Raw genomic sequence first — 23790 nt, forward strand, 5'->3', positions numbered from 1 at the left:
CCACCAGTAACGGATGAGACACAATCACAGACACGCATCCAAGGAAGAATGAAGCTGTTTAACACTTGGATAGCTGCATAGTCAAACCAGCCGTCCTCAGGGAAATGAAATTTAGACATTGCAAACGTGTCAGAAGTCAATGCATGTAGATTCCTAAAAATCCTGGGTCAGGTCTTTTCAGTGTTGTTTTTTTTTTCTCTACGCAGGATCCAGACCTAAAAGATAATGGGGTACTTGCAGTGGCCGCACTGCTACAGCTGAGCCAATAGCTTGCAGCTGACAAGACTTTAAATCCTTTCCATATATGTGAAGGAATTAGCTTGCTTATCAGTAACCACAGGTGGGTGACAAACAGCACTTACTTAACAGAACACAGCAGCTCTGTTTTGTTGGTTTGATAGCAGCAATGAAAGGTCATTTATCCAACTGAACACACAGGGTATCTGTAGGTAGCCCTAAAATAGAATTTAACAAATGTATCAGGCTGGGTATACCATGAACTTGCAAGTGTGAGTTGTTGCTGTGATGGTATGCCCCTTTGAGTGGGGCTTTTGAAACTTTGGAGAGTAATCATCGTAGTGGTTTCTATCATAGCTTTGGCAAAACTGTGATCCAGTTTAATGAAATGCTGCTCAAGATATGGTGGATAAAAATGTTTGCAGTACCCTTTGTCATTTTGCAAAATAAGGGGTACTTTGTAGTCTAAAGCATTCCTTAAACCCTCTGAGGGAGAATAAATAACTGCAAAGTACGGGAAGAAAGTCAGTTATGGTTTGAAGTGAACACATTAAGAGGTTAAAAACAAAGAATTGGGATGGATGACTGGGAAGACAGCAAGAATTAAGGTAAGCTTGCCAAGAGATGTTTGAAGTGGTAGTATACGCTGCGGTTATCTGAGAATAAAGGCTTGCTAATAATAATGATAAAGTAATAGCACGTTCTGTAACTGAAATCTCTTAAAATGCTGAACTGAATATTATCATTTGTTTACCATATATTATAACATAATTTATGTCAGCCTGTATACGTTATAAGATAGTGTATCAGATAAAATTATTAGATAGAAGCAAGCTTTCACCAGATTTGACTGATGGAATCAAAACTATGAAGGGTTCATGAATTACTTCTTAATCTTTCTCTACCCCAGTGACCAGAAGTAACCCAAGGTGAAAGTGAAGACAAGCAAATTTGGAATAATTAAGTGAAATCAGTAAGACTTCCTGTAGTCCCTAATCATCCATAGGATATCACTGACCTGTTACTGTGTTTGGGGGGAGGGGAGTGTCTTATAAGAACTGGATAACTGGCTAATAAATCTAACATTTGTGATTTTACAAATCAGAATAAAAGTGATGCCTTACTTCAGGGCATTGCTGTTTTACTTCTGAAGCGTTAGGCATTGGTTATAGTTGGAGGAAATTCAAAGGCACCATTGGGCCAATAGTGCAGTTATGGCAAAGTGACATGAATAGTTTCTATGTGAATTTATTGCTCTTAAAGGTGCTGGCTTGACTGACATACTATAGACCAACTTCCCCTTTAGACATACAGCTTCCAAAGATGAAAAAGTCGTTTGGTTACTGTACAGCTAAAAGATAATTTTTCCCAATGGAGAAAAATTACTGCTCTTTCTCCTTGAGATTAAATGTCATTTGTTGAAAATTTTAGAGATTGTTTTCTTCAGTCTTATTTTTCATTCTCAGCTAATACTGACTGAATTCAGTGGGGTTGTGTGGCCTAAATCAGTAAGTCTGTGCTTGAAACTATGAAGGCTGATTGACCTTGGTTCGGATTGTTCAGTGAGAACAGAGGTGATGGAGATGCTTAGTTTTTGGTGAGATGAAACATCTTATATTTGCGAATAAGCACTTTGTTACAAACTTTTTTTTTCTTTTTCTGAGTTGGTAGTGGTGGGGTAACAGGTCTGCATGGAACAGTGGGGATTTTCTTATGTTGCTTTTCTGCCATAGAGATATTCATATGTATGAGTAATAGCAATAGTCTCTGTGGGTTTTTTTAAACTTGATATTTTAAATACTCTAACCACTGGTTTTATTTGTTAATACACCATGTCACACACATCTCTGCAAATACAGCAATGAGTAATTCCGTTTTCAAGGTCAGACCTGTTACAGAAGGTGCTGTTTTCCAGATAAAGGTTCAAGGTGCTTTTCAATGAATCATTGCTCTAATAAATCATATTGTATCTATACTAGCATATCCAAGTTAGGATATTAATTTCCAAGCAGTGCCTGTCATGAATATGTAGTTTAAAAAACCTGAGATGAATAAAGCATATGGCCTTTACATTTCAAGACCATATCTGTAATTCACTGTACATTCATGCTGATACACAGACAAAGGTGAATTAGTTCCAGACAAAAATGCATCAATGCTCTATTGAATAGTCAATTATTAAACACATAATGGAATCTGTGGTTATCAAGGCATGCTCAGAATGTGCACAGGGTGCATAATTTGCACCAGAATGGAACAGAATCAGTCTCTTTCTAAAAAATCCAGGCAAAATTATATTAACATGGGATTAAAATGAGTTATTGCTTCTGCTGTACGATGAATGGGCTTACTTTATTTCATTTACCCTCCCAAGGAGCTAATTTCAGAGTCTTATTATATGTACAAACCTAGAAAAATAGCAGTAAACAACATTATTTTCATTGCCCTCAAGAAATAATCTATCCAATTTTCAGTGTTCCATTTTGTGGAGAAATAATGTTTTTAAGAACCACACATGAAAGTAAATGTTACAACGTAAATGTCCTGGCAACTGTTCTTGTAGCAGTTCGGTTGAATAAAATGAAGAAAAAAGTGAATAAGTTATTGCTGAATAATGAGAAAAATATCTCATGAATGTCACCTGCATGAGGTTTTAAGTATTGTTTCATTCCCCTAAATCTATAGTAAAGATTTTATTCGGGGGGGGGAAAAAGTGTTAGACAATTGACTGTTGACAGTTGACATTGTCGAGAAACTATAAACGTTATTCCAGCTGTGGCTGTTTATTATTTTACTGCAATTATATACCATGATTAATGCATTGGATCATTGGTCTAGTGCATATTTTTGATTAACATTAGGCAAGCTGCAGATTTATTGCAGTATGTTTAAGGGCACCATTTAAATCAACAAAGAGGTGTGTCAGGCTGGCTGTATCGCTTCAAATGGGTTTTAGTAGAACTTTATTCTCAGTTGCATTAAATGTAATTATAAGTATAGTTAATTGAGATATTACTACATATTTTCATGGTTTATAAAAAATTATATTTCCTGATCTGTGACTTTCAAAAATACTTTTTACTAACATTTTTTGCAATGTAAGTAATTATAGTTATTTGCATGCTCCAATAAAAATTGCGGAGTCTCTCCTTAGCGAGATTCAACAGGTTGCTGTTAGTTTATTTTCCAAAAAGAGCTGGACAGTCTGTGAGACGATATTCAGTTATTACTGACATTTTGTGTATATTAAACAGGAAATATGTGTGATGGAGAGCTTTACATGTATAAATTGGTACATCCAACAAAAAGAAAAAGCAGAAATTGCATAGCTGTTTGTAAAATATTGCAAGAATTTCTTGGCTATGAGATTACAAGTGCAAGTTAATTTATCAGTATGAAAGTAGAGGAATTCAGAGGCAGAAGTTCAGAAGTGGAGAATGTCCATACATTGCTTTCCGAGATACCTTTTCTTCTAGAAATTTCTGCTTGAATTTGAATGCAAAAATTAGCTCTTCATTCTGCAATCTGTAATTCATTAGGGTATTCTCTTAAACATGCTGACCCTCACTGCATGATCGTTGTTTTGTGAAAGACGCTTAAGACCAAAATGATTTGTATGGTTATGTGCAAAAAATTCTTAGCTGAGTTACTTGATATGTGAGAACAGAAGGAAAGTTTGCAAAAGAGGTGGGATAACATTTCTCCATTTCTGCATAAGATGTTGAAATGCATCTCCAAGTGGATAATGCGGGTGGGAGCTTGTACTGCAGTAAAACACACAAAGAGAACATGCCATGATTGTGTAAAAGCTGGTGTATCATGTTTCTCATCATGATATGAAATACTTAACAGTAACGCTTAGCTGTTTAAAACAGCTCTCTGAAATAGCATATCTTGTGATAACTTCTATTCCATTTGAGTTAACTTCAAGACTTTAACAAAAGACTTTAACAAAAACTTAGCAAATGAAGGTAGTTAAAATTACCAGTCCAAATCCTCAACATATAATGTGCCATTAACCCCCAGCACATCAATGTTCTAACAAAGCTCTGAGAAGAAGTATCTTTGTTGCTAACCATTTGTTCCACTGGGGATTCTGTAACCGAGGCCTCCAAGTGGGAACCCGCCATTAATAGTCATGAACTTCAAGCACTTGTAGTCAAGGCATTTGCTGTATCTGTCAGTCAACTAGGCTTTCACTGATAAGCTCATTTATCCTTCTGTTCCAGTCATTGATCAAGCAACTTCTGATGCCATTTTTTGAGTACCTTGTTGATACCACAGCAGATGTAATTGCCTGCTATGATGATTCATGCTGATACTTCTATTGACCTTTCAGTATTGTTTTGTTCTTCCCAAAGAGGATATTTTGTTAGCTGTGGGGCCTTTATGATTAATGATGTGATCAGAGTACGGTGAGAACTGTCTGGAATATGAAACTATCTTGGTATGAAGGAGGGGCTCCTTTATGTCAATGAGATTTTTTTGCTCCTATTTTTGTAGCTGCAGGTATAAACCTCAGAATAAGTCTGCATCTGCCTAGTTGTACTTCAGGCAATGATTGTCTGTTATATTAAAAGCCATTCAGGAGGGACATTCGTTCCAAAAGCTTTCTCATGGATATTCTATCATGTCCTCTGAAAGAAAAGATACAGTTCTGCTCACAAATTCATTAAGTCCTGGAGGAAGTCCTGAGGTAGCTCAGACTTGGGAACAGTGTGTCCTCATGTTGGCCCTCACTTTGGTACCTCTGTTTAGAGGGGAGAGGAAGATGTGACCAGTTACTACTCTCCACCTTAATGTGAAATCTGCATGTTTTTTTATTACCTGTTTGGGTTTTGGGGAAGGTGGTTATTTGAGTTCTGCCCTGAACAAAACTTTGTTTCCAGGAGACCAAGAGAGTCTGAAAAGATATCTCGGTATCCCCTGTTTAAACAGTGCAATATTCTAACATAGTAGCTCCAGTGACTAAGGACTACTATTCTTCCTCCTTAGCTCAACTTTCATTTTGCTTGCAACTCGCCCAAGTCTTTTCACATGCCTTTATATTTTTGCCTGTCTGCATTACCTGTATTGTTCTTTTCAGGTTCACTTTCCTCCTGCTCTGCTGAGCAATTTTACTGTTTCCTCTAGTGACTGCTTATGCTAATCTATTAAATGTTTATAATAAGAAGACTCCTCCAAACATGCGATCATAATGACGTGGGTTTTTTAATGTAACAAGACAGACACAAAAATCAGGATTTGCATACTTAGTTTGTCAAAATTATAAGCTAAGGCTTGTGTAAACTAGTAGCTGTTTCAGCAGCAGGAGAAGGAAATTCAGCCCATTTTAAAAGATATTGCCTAAGTGCTGCTTGGATTAGAAAAGGAGAGAAAGGAAAAGGAAACAATTCTGCTGAAAATACTCATAATGTGCAGAACAGACTAGTTAGCTTGCTTTTTTCTCCCCTTTAGACATCTGTAATACAAATAAACAAACCAGCAATTCCATTTGTCCTAGCATCCCCTGAGCTTTTCCAGGCTGCAGTATCTTTACCTTAGCAGAGCTTCAATCCTGTTGTTGGTTCTACATGACTAACCCTTTTGCAGGAGGGCCACGTCTGCCTCTCTGGATCCTGGTGCCTGCATGGTCAAAGATTGCATAATTACGTAATGTAGAGTGATGTAACATTACTGTAGTGTCATGTCTTTGTGCTGCTAATCTTATAGAAAAAGAGAAGAATGTACTAAAACAGCTCTTTGTCTTTCTTCTGTCCTATGCGGACTTTTCTGCAAATGTTTGTTTGAGACTCATGAGTGTAACAAATAGATTTTGATTTTTTGTTAAAGCTACAGTAAGTCTGCACCCCTTATGTACTACTGAAATTTAGTATTTCATTCCTTCCTGTTTTCAGTTTCTCTGCATTCCTCCCGGTAGTAGTATTTGTTGGTAGCAGAGTATGATGCCAGCACAGAGCCCTTAGAGTTGCATAAGTGAACAACTTCAGTGCCAGCTGCAGGACTGTTAGTCTTTTGGAATCTAATATTGTAAACCCCAGTGGAAACGATGACAGATGTCTTTGTAAGATAAAAGTTATGAACCTTCAAGGTAAAGCATGGCATTTAATAAAGAACTAGTTAAAAATAAAATTGCAATTATGCATGAGAGGAGCAGTGTCTCTTTGGAGGAAATATTACTTGCATATGCAAAAAGGTTAAAACATTTCTGTCTTTAACCTCTTAATTTTTGTTTATGTATACAACACAGACGGTCAAACAACTGCAGAAAGGGACAGCCTCTTTCAGAAAGGAAAGAAAATCAGAGAGTAAAACAGTAGTAAAGACAAGGGAAACAAAACCCCAAAACTTTAATGTATGTTGACATTGAAATGCAGTGAGTTCAGTAGTGCCATATTTAGAACGACTCCATTTCTTTGCAATTTGCAAGAAATGGCACAGCAAGGTGAACAGGATTGAAGAAGAAAAAGTATGCTTGATGTTCTTAAAGATAATGGACTTTCCTTAAGGGAAATCTTAAAAAACTCCAACAAAATACCCAGGAAAAAAATAAAGAATGAGTAGCTAGGGAATGTAATACCCTATTTAAATCTTTTCACATCTAAAATAAAGCTTCTTAACCCAAGAACGGTTTGACTATCTGTGGATATGATATTCCTAGAAACAAGTATATTAAAGGAGGGTTAGGTTAAAGGAAACATAATTAACATCTAATTTATTCTCCTCCAGAGTTTCCTGAGCCCATACATAGTAATGCTGAATTGCGAGCTAGGCAATAAAGGGCTCCTCTTGTAGTTTTCTGCAGTGAGGATGCGGGTGCTCGTTATCTCTGAAATTGCTTTATGGAACTGAATTCGCATTTCCTACTAATTTGGCTTTCTTTAAACATGAAAAATTTGAATCAAAGCAATAGTAGGAAAGGTGGTTTTTTTTGCCAAGACTTGCAATTCAGTGAGGTTAATGACAGTGGTACTGCTTTATTCAAGAAATGAATTTGCCCTTAAGTTAGAATAAGAATTCTTCAAAAGAGATGCTTCAAAAAACCTAGGTAACTTTTCCTCCTATCAATCATTGGCACTTGTTACAGAGGAACTGATGATCTTTAAAATATTTATTAGCTTAACATCTGTATTGGGTAAGGATATACTGTCTACATTTTAGAGAGGAAAAAATGGATACAGATTCTTAAAACTGTTTAGGTAGATAACCACAAAGTAATCTATGGCATCTGGGTAACTTTTGAAGGTCTAGGTTTGTGTGATTTGGTCAAGGTAAAATAGGAAATTTGTGAAATAATAGAAATCCAAATTTGAGTCTCAGGCCAACTCTCTGGGCAATGGACTATCCTTGCCCTGCAGAACTCCTATAGCTGTCGAGTAACAGACTTCTCTGTGTGAAGATGACGTTCTGATGCCACCACTGTCGGTAAGAAATACTTTTTTTTCACACTTCCGTCTGAAGTATTTATTTAGTGAACAATATAAATATTTTTGAACAACATAACTAGAATTTCTTACAGTAGTCGTGAAGAATGATTTTTTAATTCCATCTGTAGAAGAGGCTATGTCAGTATGGGCTTAGAAACAAGAAGGAATCTAAGAAAATATAATGCAACTATTTTAAAACGTGGCTGCCCCCATCTTGCCAAAGGAAGGGTTAAAATAGTTTTTGACTAGCAGATACAGAAGTGAAGTATGTAACACAATAAAGAATAACTGAGTCATGTCGTTCCTTTTAGCAGTAATAACAGGCAATGAAATCTTGGTCTATATAATTCAATATTCATCCCTAAGCTGTGCAGTGTTCAATACCTGAAATTAATACTGAAAAAGGAGATAAGCTAGAAAAGGTTAAAGCAACTGATATCAAAATTAGTAGGAAATTGCACCGAATGTTTGTATGATGAAGTTTATTGGTAGCTACTTTCCACACATGTACCTTTCTGCAACTTTATATACTGCCTACCAGACTGAATTGTCTAGAAAATGTAATGTGGTTCATGTATCTACAAGTGAGAATGAAAGAGAACCCACCAAAAAAATCAAATATTATGAATACCTCTTTGTAGAGTCTGTAATGGAATATATGTCTAACTTTGTTAAAATGATACATCAGTAAAATCCTTGTTAACGTTGAAATTGTGCCAGTAGTGCAACTTATACAGAAGGTCCAGTGAGTGATCATTTGCTCCTCAGATACACTTACTGGATTAGCGTGGAAAGTACTGTATAGTTTGATTTTGATACATTTAGAATAGAGTTCTCTTTAGCAATATTTTAAATGAAACATTGGCACCACTAATAAGAAATCCACACAATTGTTACAAAAAGACCATAACTATAGAAAGTATGAAGTGGGGAAAAGCTAGATTTCACGCACTGGAGAACAGAACAATAGTAAGCTGCTTCAGAGAGAAGACTGATTTAATGAGAAATGCAGGTCTGAAAAAATGCATTTACTTTGTAAGGAGGTGATTGTTGCATATGGTGTTTAGCCTCCAGTTCAACACAAAATAGAAAAGCACCCAGCTAACCTTCCCATTGTGGGTTGCTGTGTTAGCTTCTGTGGGGCTTTGCCCGTTACGGATGCGCTTTGGTACTCCAAAATGAAGTCCCGTATGGGTCATTCATATGCTGTTCCCTGATCCAGTTCTAGTGTTTGCATGTGGAAGTATGTGATATTAAAAGTTAGGTAAAACCACTGTTGCCCAAGAGAGCAGGACAAATGTAATGATCCCATTTTTTTGTCATAGATTTGCATTTCACATAGATACTTGTGCAGTTCAGTGTAAGTGCCAGAGCTGGTCTTACTGTATATACAGTGGTAACAGTATGGAAAAGGGTGGTAAAGTGAGAGGACTAGTTTAATCTGCCCTGAAAACAGAGAAAGCTCCTAAGATACCACCAAACTTATAGATACTGTGTTTTTTATTTGATGTGTGGTCTTCACCATTTCTCCCCATATCTGCTATCACCAGCGGTTTTCTTGCGCAAGTTACAAATGTACTTCTCCCCATATCATAAAATTCAACAGGCAAATAATATGTTGTGCTTCTAATAAATGTGCATGACCATTCTGCTAACAACTTCATATACAGTTGACACTGAAATAACTTGTTCCCATACCAAAAGAGTTGTCATAAGTGGCACAGTCCTGCCATAAGGGATGTAGATATATTTGTCTCTTCCCTTTTGAGCTGATTAGTACAATTTTCCTCTCTGAATCTGTAAAGCTGGAATATGCTCATTTTCCTGCTTTATTCATCCAGATTCTCACTAACATTTACAAATACAGGTATCCAAAACAGTTTAACAAGCTGTATCACTTAGGGAAATTGTTTCCACCTCTTTCCTGTGCATTCAGTCATTTTCGATTGGAATTATCCACTTTTTACCATTTGTGTTTTACTGTTGCATCTTGCTGAATGTTTGGCTGTTACGAAAACTGCATGAAAACAACTAGCTCAAGCTGGGATCAGCTGCTGAATTAAGGAAAATTCAGACAGCAGAGTTCCCAGTGCTGTACTGGCATTTTGTCTGATCTTGGATTCAACTGAAGATCTTGTGCTTTAGTCTTAAAGATTTTGCAAGGTATTTCAAAGGCCATCCCTCAGGAATCTGCTGTAACAGCTGTGATAAACACAGCTAAGGACCTTTGTAGAACAACTACTACAAGAGATGAAGAGGCAAAGTCTAATTATGCTTAAAGTCTATTGCAGGATTTTTAAGTCACAGTTTCTTCACAACATAATGTTTTGTTCAAGTTATTTCTCATGGAAAACGCTCAGATTATCCTAACTGAGAAATGACCCAAAATATAGGGAAGGCTGTCATATGCTGACCTGTGCTTTTTAATAATATATGTGAAATTAAAATACTAGGAATATTTAATGATATTAGATTCCTACAAAGATAGATGTAAAAATTACCTATTTTAATGCTAAGAAAATTAGCATGTTTATTTACACTTCTTCATTCTAAATTTTGGAGGTATTATTAGAACCAGTTCTTTCTCTAAAGTGGGAAGTTATACTCTTTGGTCTATTCTGATTCATGGGAACTAATATTACTACTCATCGCACATAAGGAGGAAGGACTTCACATCTGTAAATATTTTGTCTTCTGCACATAAGAGTTTAAGATTCAGCTTGGCTTTTGGGACCTTTGTTAAGATATTTGCCATGCTCATATTTTGGAAATATGTATTTTTCTTGATTTCCCTCACACATCAGTATGCCTGCCTGTCTCCCTGAGAGTTGTGCTCTGAGACTAAATTCCATCTGATACATAAGAGAGAAAGAAGAAGCAAACAAGACAGTCTCACAAATAGATAATGAGATGGCCTACAAAAGTGAACAGTCCATATTGGAAAATACAAGATGTTCCAGCTATACTCCAAAAAATGAAACACAAAAAATGTGGCAAATGTCACATTCACTGCATGTTGTTTTCAGTTCCATAATACAGTTGAGGAAGTTCATGTTATCTCAGTGGCACCAGTATATTGTTGCAGCTTTGCTCCTCTTTGATACAGAGGAGCCAGACTGCTTGCTATTCACTGAGCTAATCAGGATTTATGGCTGATGTGTGTTGCCACAGTGGCTCAGACCACTGGAGTATGTCAGCAAATCTGATCTTTCCTGTCTCTGATGTCAGAATGAATCTGGCATACTCTCACCTATATGAAGTTGTCCTGGTACAACTGAAATCAGAAGCTGTTATTTGTTTGGATATTGATTGGTTTTCATTGGTATTGACTGTACGGAGCTATCTGTACAGCTTCTGCTTTTTTAGGGGAATAATAAATATTAACAATAAGCTGTATGGTTTAATGTACACATCTCTTACAGATACTAAAATACTGCTAAATCAAAAACTACAGCATTTAGATTTTAAAAGGTTAAATGAATTTCACTCGAAACAGTTTATGTGTTCAGAAGTGAAACTTGTTTCCAGATTGGAGCCTGGGTGCTGTTTACAGCCTCCGTAGCCGCTGCAGAACACCCTGCTGCTCACACTTGCTCTGTGGCCCTGTTCTTGTCTGTCCTTCCATCCCATCTCGTCACTCTCTTGTGTGCAGGTCAGGAGCACAGGTCACGAGGCCAGCACAACTGCTGTGACTTCCACCCTTGCTGTGTAGAAGCCCCGGCTTTAATTTGCACTTTGTATGTGCCACCTGTGCTATGCCAGGAAGAATTTTTCTCTCTGAACAGCTGGTGGTAGAGAACAGAGTTCCACTTAATGTGAGGTCAGGCGTTCGTTTGCTGCTTTTCACTATGTTGTGTCAAAATACTTTGAATGAAACAGGTCCCTAGGAATAGGATATTTCCTCAGGCCTTCTGGTTAGCTTGGTTAGCTAAACACTAGAGGAAGAGGGGTATGCTACAAGCAGAAATATGAGCTGTACAAGGTCTGGCAGGTGGAATGGAAGCACATTTATTTTGCTGTGATGGATGATTGGTGTCTCGGGTTCAGATCTGCTTTTAGGTTATGTTTGGAATTATCTTTGCATCCCTTGTTTCACTCACAGTATGAAATCCTACATGGCTCTCTGTCTTTCCTTTAAATCATTATGCATGCTGGTCTTTTGCTAGTATGATTTTTCTTTAATTCTAACATTAAAACTTGAGTTTTATATGATGTTATTCATTATTTAATGCTTTTATGTAATGATGAGATAAGAAACGTATTACCAGAGAGACTGGAATGCTGAGCTCTAACAGCTACTCGTATAGTAAACCTGGGGCTGGGTAGGATGGTGGAGTACTTGAGAGCTTAAATTGCACAGCCTGAAGAGGCTAAAGTTGTCTGTAAGGGTCCTAGTCCCCACCAGATCTGTGGGACTGCGTTGGAGCTGACTATGAAATTCTCATTCCTTGAGGCAGGGAAATGGATCCCTGCAAGTCCTACCGGAGCCCAAACACCTACAGAACACAATGGAAGTTTCCTTTCTTTGAGAACTAGGCCAGAAAAATTCTTATACTCTGAGACAATGCAAGTGAAGTTTGACACAGAAAACGTACTCAAGTTAGAAATGGAAATGAAGGTCCTTAGCCATGAAATAGTCTCTGGAGCTATGACAAACCCAGAAATAGATGCCTTTATTTTTATATCACTAAGTAACTCATGCCTCATGTTCCTTTTGATAATTGTCGAGGATTTCTGTAACTCCTGGTTACTTTGACAGAAAAAAGTTGAAGACCAGATGGGACTGATGGATGCCATCCTCCAAATCACACAGTATAATTCAGCAATAGGAGCTAAATAATGATAGCCCATAAATAGGTGGTTTGTGTCAACTGGAAAACAGTGATTTTACAATACCTATCTTTGCTGGATAGCGCTTAAAAATTAATCCATTTGCACTCTAGATTTTTTGGTTGGTTTTTTTTTTTTAATATGAAAGTGGAGGAAGGTAATATGAAAAGCTGGCAGGACAGATCACTGAATTTCATGTAGCTGCATTTAATAAGGGTGAGTAAGAGAGACTTTGAAATTCTGATTGCTGTTGTCATCTCTGTTACCTGAGCGTGTGATACAGCAGGATGAGTCTGGCCCCAAATCTTGGTGGCTCTAAGGATCCTAAGGGGACTCTTCCACTGTCCAGCAGTATATATTTCAACTTCTCATGCTGGCCTGGCTTGGAATTCTCCCGAAAATGTACAGGATTTCATCTTCTTTTCACCACATCGGCCTTTCCCCTCACCTCAAGAAAATCCCCACTTGTTTCCCATTTGAAGAAATCTAAAAAAAAAGCACAAATGAAGCGCAGCTAGACATAGAATCATAGAATAGTTTGGCTTGGAAGAGACCTTTAAAGGTCATCTAGTCCAACTCCCCTGCAATGAGCAGGGACATCTTCCACTAGATCGGGTTGCTCAGAGCCCTGTCCAACCTGACCTTGAATGTTTCCAGGGGTGGAGCACCTACCATCTCTCTGGGCAATCTGTTCCAGTGTTTCACCACCCTCATTGTAAAAAATGTCTTCTTTAGTCTAAATCTACTCGCTTTTAGTTTAAAACCATTACCCCTTGTCTTATCGCAACTGGCCCTGCTAAAAAGTTTCTCTCTGTCTTATAGGCCCCCTTTAAGTACTGAAAGGCTGCAATAAGGTCTCCCCGGAGCGTTCTCTTCTCCAGGCTGAACAACCCCAACTCTCTCAGCCTTTGCTCATAGGAGAGGTGCTCCAGCCCTCTGATCATTTTTGTGGCCCTCCTCTGGACCCGCTCCAACAGGTCCATGTCATTCCTGTGCTGCGGGCTGCAAAGCTGGACGTAGTACTCCATCCATGACAATAAAAATATCTAGAAGAAAGTCTTCTGCAAACACTGCCTTTTGTGTATTAATTAGCAAAGGAGAGAATTTTTCATGACTAATTGCTTAAATTTGTCTAGTTTTTTATATAAGGGAGTTTCAGAATGAGGGAATTTGTATTTCATGCGGGGGAGTGAATGAAAGAATATCAGAAATGCAGCCTGAAATTCAGGTCAACCAAACCACTTCTTATTATTGAAGTGTTGAAACTACCTTGTATACACCAGGAGAGGGAGCCCAGCAAGCAGAGCCAAAGTTAACCTGTCTCTCAACATATAGAGGACTACAGAGTTAAAAATTCTATTTTGTCTGTTTCAGTACATTTATGGCATGAAACAGGTAGCAAAATGTTTATTTTTTATGTTCTATATGAGTTTATGTTAGTGAGCTGATCAGAAAGGATAATTTTCTTACTTCATGTGTTGACTTCCCATAGAGGCCTGAGACAGCGGTTAATAAAAAGGCAATCTGTTTTAATGCTGCAGCGGCTTTACAAGAAAAGAGTGCTCTCTGTGTGGGTTTGTAGGCCTTCCCCTGGCACAATCATGTTTCATTGTTTTGATCAAGTCACCACTTTACAGGGTACACATATGGCATGATTTTGTAACTGGAAATATGTCAGGCAGGACTAAAGGATCTCTGACTGGTGTGTTCATAAAGGTCAAATTGTTCTCATTAGAGAGGAGATAACTGTTCAAAACTCCTCATTATTTTACTGGAAAGATTTGCTTGTTTCAGGTGCTTCTGGAGCAGTCCTTCTTGCAACTAATGGGTTTAAGTATGCTTCTTGGTAGGAATACTAGTTTTTTCCCCTCCCATACCACCCCAATCTGAAGTGCAATCAGTTAAGTTTTAGTTTCGAAGTGCTCTCAGATTTCAAATTTTGCTGTGTATGTTTGCCAAGTCAGTACTAGAACAACTTATCCGAACCAATATGGAAAATGCTAGGTATGCTAGTGAAACATTTAAAAGCTTTTTAAATATTGCTATTTATTTAATTTAGTAAAAGGTAGGGAGTTTATATGAAACAGCAGCATGACAGGTCTTATGCTCATAATGTACACTCTCAAATTGCTAGTAGACTTATGTTATAACTTCCAGAGAAATAAAAGTGACCAGAACCTGCACCACAAATTAAGTCTCTAAAAGCCTTGCTTTAAAGTTCCTTGCCTTTGAGCCTATGAGATGTATAGCTTCTGCTGGGTTCAGATATAGCCATAGGGGAAGTTTGTTGTTATAATATCAACAGCCTGAACAGATTATCGTTATAGATAGGTCTTGTTATTTAGGCACATGAAAAATGAATGGAAGTGATGGTGGAAATAAAAGTGCTGTTAAATCCTTCAAATGATGCAGTGTATTTAACATTAATTCTGTGAAGAAATAATCTATTTACACTTTACGTGGATGTTTATTTAAAAGGAACTAGTATCCTTGTGCCTTATAGCTGTCTTTGTGTTGTGTTGTATAGCTGTGTTTTGTGTTGTCTCATACTACATGTGTTAAGGGGACAGCAGAGTGTCACAAATGTTTGTGTAAGACTAGGTTGTTTTAAATCTATGAGCATCCAGGTAATTTTTGTATGCAGAGAACAATAGAATAACTGCAAACTAGATACATCTATTTTTTTAGCTTCCTTTCAGACAACAAAGGAATGTAACTTCTTTGGAGGCAGAACAAAAAAAACCCCTATTGGATGTTAATACAGGGAATTGAAAATGAGAAGGTGTGAAGGTCACCATGTACAGTTTCACATGATGCTTAAAGCAGCTATTCAAAGGGTATAGCTCTGTTACCCTTCAGGTCTAGTGATTGTGTGATCACTTGGTGAGGTTGATAACTTAGTTGCTCCTAAGGAAAAATAACGGGGCGGGGTGGGGTGGAAAGAGTGAAGTGATTTCCATCAGATCAATGAAATTATGTGGTTCACTGAACCCTGACCGCCCATTTATGAGATCCATGCAAGGAAGGAAATGGGAAGCTGCAGATGGCAATACATGCATGGAAGGATGTGGGGATGGAAATGGACAGCTGTTTTGGCAATTGGCTCACAACGTGAAACTATGCCTTCAGTGGAGGGAGTCTTGAAGGAAATGAAGCTGTAGGATTTTGGGTTCTTTCACTCTGAATTAAAATAAAGTAGAAAAAACGGTTGGAGAAGAGAGATGGAGAAAATACAGGGACACTGGTTTTTTGGAAGAATCCATATACAGAGCAGTAAGGGAAAAGATTTCTCAAAGAGAAGACTTGAATGGAAGAAGTGATAATCAGTCTGTAGCGCCTGTATTTGCTCTACCTAGATGACTGAGACCTTTCCAGTCACATAATGCAGCTGCAATTGCCCAGTTTCTACATCTAGAGCACAAGCATCTTTGGGCTTTAGGTCTAAACCCAAAGAATTGTCAAGAGTGTTGAGGAAACTGAGGTTAAGAAATGCATATAGTTGTGGTTTCTTTCATGCATGTGCATACCTTTCTTTAATGAAGAAGGGATCAGCTCTAGACTTTAAAAAAGAAAAGTCTGTTTCCATTATGTTGTGTCTCAAAAATGTGAACGTAAAGAATGCTTATCAAGTGTGCGCTGGTAAGTGTAAGCCTCAGGAATGGGAGTGCCTGTAGGCTCCTTGAGCAACTAGCCTATGAGTCCTGTTGCTGTGAAGGTGTAACTGGTAAAAAGCCCATGCCAAGAAAACGTTGGAGAAGCTAAGAAAAGAATCAATACTGTGGTCAATCCAAGCCAAGTAAGCCTAACAGTTAAGAATTCAACTTGTATTCCTCAGAACATCAGTATTTTGCAGGGTCAGCAGCAGGAAGCTTAATCAGACCTGTGACATTGTCCCACGCCTTATCAGACCTTTGGCTCGCTGTGCAGACTGGCATATGATGGAGGGAGGGTAGAGCCCACCTTAGCTCTCTGTCTGTCTTATAGTTTTTCATTGCTACCCATCTATGCTGTGTCAATCTGTAGCTCCTCCCTTCCCTCTTTTTGGGGTAAATTCAGGTAGAAATACAGGGACAAGGATATACCAGGCACAAAAAAAGGAATATTTTTGCAGTTTCTTAGTGGTCCGTCTTGTGTATCTGTGCAAGGATATAAAATAATGTCACTAGATTACTGAGAGGATTTTACCACCTTATTTTGTAGATTCAAAGTACTCTGAAGTTCAGATACTCAAAGCAAATTTATGACATGCTCTTGGCTATGTCTCAATGATTGTTCTCTCTGCCCATCTTTGACTTGAGTCATACTATACAGCAAACGCAAATCATGTCACTCTTGAAATTTTTAGGTGGAGATTACATTTCGATAGGTGGGGAGAACTAGACAATACTGAGGTTGATGTGGTATTGGAAGGTGCATCAAGGAGACAATGGAGATATTTGTGCCTGAATGGACTTGAATGAAAATTAGAAAAGAATGTTTTGGGGCAAGACTGGAATAGTAATTGATACTCCTTCTCTTCTACAGGGGCTTTAGGCAGTTGTGGCTATACTATGGTGAACAGATCCTATGCTAACTTCTCTAGTTCATGCACACTGGTTGCTCAACTGAAGTTTCTTTGGCCTTCACGGACCCCATTGGACTGCTTTGAGGCTCAAGAATCAGGGAAATATGTGCCTTTTCCTGTCATAACAGATGTCTTTGTTCTCCCTTTTACTTCATTATGGCATATTTCACCACCTCAGGCCTAAATATTTGGATATCTGTCTGACAGTGAGTAAATTCTATTCCTAAAGAATATTCTTTTGTGTTTTCATGATATACAATAATTGAAAGTTAAGGTTTCCTATGAAATGAAAATATTTGTCTTCTACAGGTGGTGTTGTATGCATGTTGCTTTCTACCCTTGTCAATCATTAGGGAAGAGAAGGAGATCTGTGTTATTCCTGGTTTTGTACAATAGTTCACAACATCTATTTAAGGACAAAGGAGGAAAAAAAAAAGAAATTTCTTATTGCTGTCAAGGGCTATTGCTTATCCTCTGAGCACAACGTTAGTCATTGTTGTATATGCATAAATTATAATCATCATGTAAGTAACTGAGGCAAGGCGTTCTGACTAACTTTCCAGAAAGCATGTTGGTTTTTGTTTTGTTAGGGCAATTCTGATGCATACTTTGAAGTTATAAATGATGAAAAACTGAAAGAAAATATAGATAGAAAGGGAGCCTGGCCTTATTAAGGTATCTCTGATGTCTATGATATCTCTGATTACCCTTACTACATGTGGGAATACAGATGAATTAAGTGTGTCATCTTTAGGATTAATTCATTCTCTTGGGTCCACTTTGTGTCTTCTAATCTTTTCTCAGATGATTTTGGGCCAGGATACTACCATTGTCAATACACATTGGCTTTGACGTGGTCATTGGTTCAATTTTACTTTTTAAGTGTATCAAAGACCAATTAATATTGAATAGGCTGAAGTCAAGAAGTAGCTCTGGTCTTCCCATCTTTCAAAAATATATCTTCCTCCTCACTCATCTATCTGTATGCTTAATGTTTCAAGCTGACAATGACAGGAATTGAAATAACTCGAACTCTGCCGTTATTATACTGTTCCAACCCCAACTTAAATGGTGCTACTGTGTTTCTTGCTGAGTTAGGTTCTCTTGAAAGAGTTAGGATAGTGTTCTTTTGAATGCCAAATCAATACCAATAACCTGTTGAGCTCTTGAGCTCATGCAGGCTATGAGAAAATCAGTTTTATTCTTGGTGACTTGTTCTTAACAATCTGTAGTTCATAAAGAAGCTTTGGCCTGAGCTTGTAGAATTTTTCCCAGATAGAAACTACTCATTATATGTTTTATAGTTGTTAGATTTTTCCCATGTAGCTCTGGATATTATAGTGCCTACAGAAAGTGATTGCGTTTTAAGTTTAGCAGAGGGAGAGGTGGTGGTTGTTCTTTTCAAATCACTTTAACACGGAGCACTTCCTACAGCAAAGTCGTATTTCCATTGTTGAGAAAGCTGTTATGTCTAGCTATATGTAGTATCAGTTAAATACGCTGGAAGAAAGGCAAAAAAATTTACTGAAGAAAAAAATTTAATGGTATTCAAAAACTCAAAATAAGTGGGGCCCTGTTGTTCATTAGAAAAGAATTTGGATAATAAAACTTAACCACAATATGTATGATAGTATAAAAATAAATCATAACAAAGCCTATTTGAGTGATCTTACAAATATTTCCATGGTCTTTCTACAGTTTCCAGAATGTCTGCAGGCGAATCTTTGTGAGGGTGAATAGAAACTGTAGGATGATTTTTGTAAAAGTGTGAAAGTCTATTCATCATACAGTTACTCCAGATTTATGCTACTGTAGCACTACAGTTTTCAAAGTACAGGGAAGCTTAATATACTGTTTTGTACTAAGGGTGGTCCCGGTTCTTCTGGCGTCTCAGTAAGAAAGGTCATTCATGGATGGTTAACTGGTTCACTGTGTAAACAATAAAAATAGTAGAAAAGGTGATTGGAATTGTATGCCCCTTCTGATATTAGAAACCCTGGTGTATGCAGCATTGGACGAGACCCTTCACGTTGGTCATGGCATGCTGCATGGATCCCATCTGTGGTGAAGTTCACCAGCCTCACTGTTCTTCCCATCTTTAGACAGTTCTTCCAAATGAACAAAGCTATCAATCTTTTACCTTTACAATACTGAACCTTCTGGTACACTGAGATTCAGTGAGAGCATTATGCTCTTACACATCGCCATAGGAACAAGTTCTTACAAGCAGTACACACAGGTGGTATTGTTAAAGGCAGGGCATACTAATGTCATGGTATGTGCTTGGGTTATATAGCAGTCACTCGTGTTAATGTACAGGTCTCTACAATCAAGGACTGTGGTTAAATCTCTGCCTAGATTCTACCTGAAATCACTTTCTCCTTGTTACAATGTCTTCTGTGGTGGCCCACTACAGATACTGATATTATAATGTGGAAAATAACAAACATGCTACATTCACAAAAGTAAAAATTATCTAAGGAATGCATAAACTCATGAGTTTGACCTCAATGATATGCGAAGACTCTAGGTTTTGAATGAAAGTAATCAAGGTTTCAGAGGTAAGCGGAAATGGAATAACATGCAATATACTTTCATCAAGTGCAGGTTTTATCAGACTAATTTAATATCTGGATAGGATAGCTGACTACTTAAACAAGGGTAATGCAATGAACCTAATCTGTTTAAATTTAAGCAAAGTATTTGTTATAGTTCCCCAAGGGAAATTATTATTAAGGAATGAGAAAATGGGGATTAATTCAAAAACTGTGAGGTGGATAAAAAGCTTGCTAAAGTAGAAGCTTCAGTGAATTATATTGAAGGGAAAGTTACCAGATTGAAGAGAAGTTAATAGTGCTGTTTCTCAAGGTTTGGTCTGGAGAGCAATCCTGTCTAATATTTCAATTAGCGACCTTGTTACAAGAATGAGGTGGGTGCAATTATAAAATTTGTGGCTGACACAAAGTCAGAAACTGTTACCAATTTTGGAGGAGGACTGCATCATAATTTAGGAAAGATTAGATGGATTTAAGGGAATAATTCTTTCTGAATTATGATCCAGTCTTCCTCCAATACTGGCAATACTTTCTCATTTTGTCATCCACAAATTTTATATGACCTCCCCATATGTAGACTTGATGGATGGAAATGGAATGAAGTTTAATTATACAAAGTCAAACACATAGAGACTAATTACAATAACTTTTGCTATGAGATGGGACCTTATCATTTGAAGTTGGCTATTTCATAAGTTGTGATATGCTGGAGATGGATGATGAGAGTATATGTCTGGTTACGTGTACCATGCTAGGGATCTAGAGTTTATGAACTGAACTTCCATCTAATCCTATGCACCAACATAGGTGAGAGACTATCAAGAAAAAATTGACTAAAAAGTCTGTTTTGTGATGGACAATGGCTACATCTAATTTTTCTTTAGCAGGACTGTAACTGGAGATGGTTAGTTCAAAGAGTACCTTATTCTGTATATTCTAATTGGGAAGCACAAATAAGCTGCAGCTAAGTTATGCTGTTACTCAGACTCATAATGACTGTAACATAATGAATCATTTCAAGTTTCCTTTCCAGGGCTGACATTGTTAGGGTCTTTTATGACGTATGTATCCATTTTGGGCCCCTCACTACAAGACAGACGTTGAGGTGCTGGAGCGTGTCCAAAGAAAAGCAACGAAGCTGGTGAAGGGTCTAGAGCACAAGTCGTATGAGGAGCGGCTGAGGGAACTGGGGTTGTTTAGCCTGGAGAAAAGGAGGCTCAGGGAAGGCCTTAGCACTCTTTACAACTACCTGAAAGGAGGGTGTAGTGAGGTGGGTGTCAGTCTCTTTTCCCAAGTAACAAGTGATAGGACGAGAAGAAACGGCCTCAAGTTGTGCCAGGGGAGGTTTAGATTGGATATTAGGAAAAATTTCTTCACTGAAACGGTTGTCAAGCATTGGAACAGGCTGCCCAGGGAAGTGGTGGAGTCACCATCCCTGGAGGTGTTTAAAAGACATGTAGATGGGACATGGTTTAGTGGTGGACTTGGCAGTGTTAGGTTTATAGTTGAACTCGATGATCTTAAAGGTCTCTTCCAACCTAAACAATTCTATGATTCTATGATTTTTTTTTTTTTGCGTGTGTACTTAAGAGTCAGTTAGTGGCTGAGAGGTTACCCTCACAATCATGAGGTTACCAGAAGATTTTGCTGGGGAATAAAAGTTAATGCTTTTTTTTTAAAGAGGAAGATCCATGTCAACAGTGGTTTGTCATAGTTGCTGACCTCAATAGGTGAGCTGTCCTTATGTTGTCACTCATTAGGAAAAAATGCAGCTAAATCGGGAGTTCAGTTTTGAGGTCTTATTTCATGAGAATATTAGAGAGAAGACTGCTTTTAAAAAGTAAAATATCAGTAATGATTTCATGGTGTTATTTTTAGCTGGTTAGTTTTTCTTAAGTGCCAGTGTGAAGATTACATTACATTATTAGAAAAGCCTGTATATTGCTAAGAATGAATGTTAGCAAATACATCTCAGGTTCCCTTTCAGTCATGGTAAGACATGGTATTTGAGGGAGGGAGATAAAATAATATGAGGCTGGTTATTTTGAGGCAGACCTAAGCCCACAGAAATCGATGAGAACTTTGCTAGTTTTTTAATAAGGCTTTTCAGTCTTCCAGAATAACTGATGACTGGAAACTCATGTTTACCCAAGACACAGGAATGCATGATCTCTTGTACTTAATCTAATTCTGATAGCTCATCGAAGGTATGAAATCTACTGATTTGAGAGTACTTGAAATGATGTGGAATGAATTTTTTTAAATGAAGCACACAGTGAATCAGTCACGAATTTGTTGTTTCTCAGGTCATAACGTTCATAATACTGCTTGGAATAATTAAAGAACTGCTATTGCTATGATGATTTTTTTGCCTGTCTGCTGTGTTTTCATAGGTGTCTAAAAGCTCATTATTTATATCTTATTAAAAATTCTCTGCTGATCTTTATTGTTCAGTATTTGGTATTGTGAAGTTTTTGTGCTTACGGTAAGGCCGCAGACAGACAGTGACCAACTTGTGTTCTAGAAAGGGTTGAGCCTAGAAAAGGTCAAATTGCAATGAAGTCTGCCGGTAAATGGTCTACCTAACAAAAACCAGTATATAGTATCGAATTATTCTGACAGTACACAGTATATAGCTAGGAAAACATTGTCTATATAATCTTCACAAAATTCTCACTGAATTCTAAGTTTACTGCCAAATGTTAAAAATGATCAAGAGCCCTGATAAAGCTAGAAAGTTGAACACTGAGGGATTAGAAAATGCCACACCTATGTGAAATCTGAGCATATATAAACTGAGGTGTTTCTAAAAATAAAAATTTGATCGTATGTATACAGTTTTCCATGGGAACAGGCTCAGACTTGGTACCAGAAATGCTGCCTTGCTGAATTTCATTCTGTGCTCCAAGTAATGGCACTGCTCAGGATCCTCCAAAATAATTCTTACAAGCAAATAAAAATACTGCAAGTTTTCCAGAACATGTTCATAGAAATGGCAAGACTATGTTTTATTTGACCTTCAAAGGAAAACCTCCCAAAACCCAAAGAAAATTTCAGATACGGAAAACTTCACTCTGCATGCTTAACCTTTCAGAACACACTGGAAATCAGAATATGATAATGAAGAGCACTAAGTAATCTCTGACAGTGTTGTGGTTTAGGCCCAGCCAGCAACAAAGCACCACGCAGCCGCTCGCTCACTCCTCCCTCAGTGGGATGGGGAGGAGAAAATACAACGAAAGGCTCATGAGTCAAGACAAGGACAGGGAGGGATCACTCACCAATTATGGTCACAGGCAAACCAGACTTGATTTTGGGGAAAAATAAAACAATTTAATTTGTTACCAATCAAATCAGAGTAGGATAATGAGAAATGATCTTAAAACCACACCTTCTCCCCACCCCTCCCTTCTTCCCGGGCTCAGCTTTGCTCCCAATTTTCTCTACCTTCTCCCCCACAGCAGTGCAGAGGGACAGGGAATGGGGGTTTCGGTCAGTTCATCATACGCTGTTTCTGCCGCTCCTTCCTCCTCAGGGGGAGGACTCATCACACTCTTCCCCTGCTCCAGTGTGGGGTCCCTCCCATGGGCGTCAGCCCTCCACGAGCTTTTCCAACTCAAGTCCTTTCCACACACTGCAGTCCTCCACGAACTGCTCCAGCGTGGGCTTTCCCACGGAGTCACGGCCTTCTCCAGGCCCGGCCACCTGCTCCACCGTGGGGTCCTCCACGGGCTGCAGGGGAATCTCTGCTGCACTGTGAACCTCCATGGGCTGCAGGGGGACAGCCTGCTGTCTCACCACGGGCTGCAGGGGAATCTCTGCTCCGGCGCACATTCTCCCTCTCCTTCATTGCCCTCAGTGTCTGCATGGTTGTTTCTCTCACATCCCACTCCTCTCTCTGCTGCAGTTTTTCAGCAGTCTTTTCCCCCTTCTTAAATATGCTATCACAGAGGTGCTACCGCTGTTGCTGATGGGCTCGGCCTTGGCCAGAGGCAGGTCCGACTTGGAGCTGGCGAAGCTTCTAGCAGCTTCTCACAGGAGCCACCCTTGTAGCCCCTGCCCGGCTACACAAACACCCGCCACACAAACCCAACACACAAAGTTATCTCAAATGTCTGTAATGGTATAGTATAGGCCATTACCACTGCTGTAAGCATTGTATTGGGCACTACTATAA

At 38.3% G+C, this 23790-nt stretch overlaps 1 long non-coding RNA gene across 1 annotated transcript in view; it reads left to right on the forward strand.

Moving 5' to 3' along the window:
* The first annotated feature begins 455 nt into the window (after window positions 1–455).
* The window catches only part of LOC127020220 (uncharacterized), a 46845-nt gene continuing 23510 nt past the window's right edge, over window positions 456–23790 (forward strand). Inside the window, exon 1 of the long non-coding RNA XR_007767033.1 lies at window positions 456–845. This is a non-coding gene — a long non-coding RNA (uncharacterized LOC127020220). The remainder of the gene's footprint in view (window positions 846–23790) is intronic.

Source organism: Gymnogyps californianus, chromosome 10 (assembly GCF_018139145.2).
Source record: "Gymnogyps californianus isolate 813 chromosome 10, ASM1813914v2, whole genome shotgun sequence".
Classification (NCBI taxonomy): domain Eukaryota; kingdom Metazoa; phylum Chordata; class Aves; order Accipitriformes; family Cathartidae; genus Gymnogyps; species Gymnogyps californianus.